The sequence below is a fragment of the Mirounga leonina genome, unplaced genomic scaffold, assembly GCF_011800145.1.
Source record: "Mirounga leonina isolate KUSES-001 unplaced genomic scaffold, KU_Mleo_1.0 Mir_115, whole genome shotgun sequence".
In the NCBI taxonomy this organism is placed as follows: domain Eukaryota; kingdom Metazoa; phylum Chordata; class Mammalia; order Carnivora; family Phocidae; genus Mirounga; species Mirounga leonina.
In genome coordinates, this window is record NW_023270268.1 from 79550563 (window position 1) to 79554750 (window position 4188).

Consider the following 4188-nt stretch of genomic DNA (forward strand, 5'->3'; position numbering starts at 1 on the left):
CATGACTAGAGCCCAGACAGCCTTTCATAATCAAAATTGGCTGGCAAACGGCAAGAACTTTGGTGAAAGCTGTGTTTTCCTGTGCACCTAAAAATTGCTTAGTTGAGAGGGAAGTGAGAGTTGGACAATTGCTGTTTTCTATAACGAAGCTTCTTAGAATCATAAAGTGGTAGAATATATTACAACAAAAATGGCTCTTTGGGGACCATTTGGCCCTGTGTTTCTGTGGGAAGGACCACATTTTTGGTTGTTTCAACCCACCCACCACCCATTTGTCAAATACTGATACTTTTAGAAAAACAAAATCGAAATGAATTTCTAGAAAAAAAGATATACAAAATATAGGGCCCATGTTTTATCATACCTCCAGAAGAAATGAAATAACTGTCAAAATGCTGTGCAATGTCTTTAAACATTTGCTCTCAATTCCTGTATTCATTGCACAGCCTTTTGGCAGAGTAACAATGCCAATACCTTTCATCCTGAAGGCTGTAGAGAACAAAGTGATGGACATCTTAGTCATGTACCCTAGGCCTTGAACTACTCACTTCCAATTAGCTGTAGCTATTTAACAACTGTTCAAAGCCCTGTTTGGTCCCAAACCCTGTGCTCTGGTCACCATAAACTACATAAAAGTGTATTTTTGCACAATGGGATTGATAGGGAATAATTTCAAGTTATTTGTCTTCTCTTAGTAATTTTGAGCATGCAAGAGTCAATAAAACACTGGATGTAAAGTAATCCATTGGGAAAAGATAAGATGAACAATAAGAAGGCGCTGAAGAGCTTAGAGCAATCCACAAATGTGGAATAAAAATCCTTCACAAAATTCCACTGGTAAATCTAATTTTATAGATTTTTCAAGCCTTCTTATTTTGACTCCTTCCTTCCCTATATAATAAGGGATAAAATCAACTTCTCAGCAGATCAAGGCAGATTTACCGTGGAGCTTATGAAGGTAAACTTTCTATAGACTCTTCCTGAAGCTTGGGAGGAGCCCATGCATTGTAACCCTATGGTCTTATGTTGCTACAAAGTTTACAAAATTTTATTTTCGCTCCACTTCCTTCTGTTACACATCCATTCATAATTGTGTCGTTAGAGTGGCCACAGTGAATTTGAGTTGGGGACGGATTTAGTTTGGGTTCAGTGGAATATATTTATGTGTCATGCAATTACTTCAGTTAAAAGTGTTTAAGTGCTACACATCATTAGCAATGAGCACACCCAGCACACAGATCTTGGCCTTTAACACCATCTCCACTGGTAGGAATCAGGGCTGTCAAAATTATGGATGGACCAGGGTTGGGGCAGGTCAAAGTGAGCTGGGTGAACAATTTGTTAGTCCTGAAAGTAAAGTACTAAAAAAGGTATAGGGTCATGTACAAGGACACATAGGAATGTGGACTCAATAAATTCATGAGTTCACATGATAATAAATAAGTAAATAATTGGAGAAAAAGAGAGAAAACCTGAAAAATAATAAAGTAACGGGGTAAAATATTAACAGTAAGGGAACTTGGGTATAGGGTAAATAAAATTGTTTACAATTTTCATTTTTGAAACTTCTCTGTAAATTCAAAGCTGTTTCCAAATTAAAAGCTTTAAAAGAAAAAGTAAGCTAGTACTAATATTTCCCTTGGAATAATTTTCAGGCACACTCCTACAACCATTATGTCCACCCATCCAGCAATGAAGAATAAAGATGCAGAAGCAGAGCTCATATTGTCCTAAAAATGCATCTTGTAACACCCAGCACATGGCATATGGGTTAGTGGAAGGCAAAACAATGTTTGAAATGCATTGATCCAGGAGATAGTGGGTAGGAAATCCTTCCAGACATCAGATGTGCAAAATATAACAGACATTTAAGTTCTCATCAATACCCGAACAAAAGGAAATCTCTCCTTGCAGAAATGTACCTAATATAAAAATATATACATAAGCACAGTGTGTTATACGCAAATAATGAATCATGGAACACTACATCAAAAACCAACGATGTACTGTACGGTGACTAATAACATAATAAAATAAATAAATAAAAATAATAAAACAAAAAACAAAATAAAAAGAGTATTAAGGTTACTATAATACACACACACACACGCACATATATACACACATATACCTAATATTAGAGGATATGTGATTATAAACATCATCTTTCTTTAAAAATTTGGTTAGAGGGCACCTGGGTGGCTCAGTTGGTTAAGCGACTGCCTTTGGCTCAGGTCATGATCCCGGAGTCCTGGGATCGAGTCCCACATCGGGCTCCCGGCTCAGCCCGCTTCTCCCTCTGACCCTATCCCCTCTCATGCTGTTTCTCTTTCTCTTTCTCTCTCAAATAAATAAATTAAATAAATAAATAAATAAATAAATAAAATAAAAATTTGGTTAGGAACTGTGCAAAAATAGAATGTGTCATATACTCTGTGTAGAGTGGAGTAAATCTGTAGCAGTACTACAATAGTGAGTACATCTGTGAGTGAATATTCATGTGATATATCCCAACATATGGGATCATGTCTTGGCATTTCTGCTTCACTTTGCCCTGACAAGTCTGGAGCTTCCAGATGAAACAGCATGCAAAATTGCCTTTGACCCAGAAAAATGGCTTGAAGCAAAAAGTGTTCCTCTGACAAATCTCTTACATTTTTCCATCAGTAAGTCAGTATATGTAATATAGTACTTATTTGATCATGCAATTATGTAGACTAGTACAACATAGAAGATAATTTCAAAAGCCTGATATGTCCTTGAATTGTCCTTATGTATTGATATATCCAATACTGAGTTATAAAGTTGAAAGAAATTTCTTAAAACTCAATAATGAAAACAAAGTTTGATCAATCATGCTAGAGCAAAGCTTGCATTCTGCCTCTGGCAAGTGTAGTTACAAAGACTAAATTTACTTTTCCTCCCTCTACCACATACATCTGAAATAACTAAACATCTGGACAAAATGACAAAAAAAAAAAATGTGAAACGATTTTTTCAACACATTGGACTTCAGGCAACAAGGAGCAGCAATCACTGAGAGAGAAGCTAATGAGCATTACAACTGCCCCAGCTTACTACCTTGAGAGAACTTCTTGACACAGGAGCCCACAGACTGAATGACTGAGGAGACCAAGCTGAAAGTCTGGGAAGACATTGTCAGTAGAGTTTGCATGTCAGAGAGCCAGTGACAGCTATACACAGAGATAACTGAAGAGATCTGCAAAGAGTCTCCCTCAAGTATTCAGCAGAGTACTAAAAAATGAATGGTCATGAGAAAATGGCCTGAGGCCAGGGAAACAACCACCTAAAAGGATTAGCAATAATAGTACTTGGAGCTCACAGAAGGCAAGAAGAGTGCCATTATCCACATAGGCAGGCTAGGAACACTCCTAATTTATGGGGCACTGGGTGGAGTGCTCAGAAGACAGGTCTTATCTCAGTAGTAGGGTAAAATTAGCTCTAGAATAAATACTGCTCTACTATCTCTTAGAAAAACTTAAAAGCAAGACTCAAAAAGATCAAACTATTTCCAAGTAACTTAGCATACCAGAACAAAGCTCAAGAGACACAAAATATTGAGCACTATATTCATTTCCTAGAGCAAAGTGCCAAAATGTGTGGCTTGAAACAATAGAAATTTATTGTTTCACACTTCTAGAGGCTAGAAGTCTGAAATCAAGGCATCAGCAGGATTGTGCTCTCTCTCAAGGTAATAGAGAAGAAATTATTTTCTGCCTCTCTCTTCACTTCTGGTAGCCTTGGGGGTTTTTGGCTTGAGGATGCATCACTTCAGTCCGTTGTCTTCATATGGTGTTCTCCCTGCGTGTCTTCACATTGTCTTCTCTCTGTACATTCCTGTCTCTGTGTTCAAATTTCTTCTTTTTCTAAGGACATCAGTCATATTGCATTAGGGTTCACCCTAAAGACCTCATTTTGACTTGATGCCTCTGTAAATATTTTTCTACATAAGGTCACATCCTGAGGTACTGGGGGTTAGAACTTAAACATATCCTTTTGGGGGAACACAAACTCATAACACACACTCAACAGTGTAAAATTTATAATGTCTGACATCCAGTCAAAAATTACCTGGCATGCAAAACAAAACAAAATAAAATAAGAAAATATGATCTATAATGAAGAGAAAAACTCACCCGTCAAAACAAAACCAGAACTGACACAGGT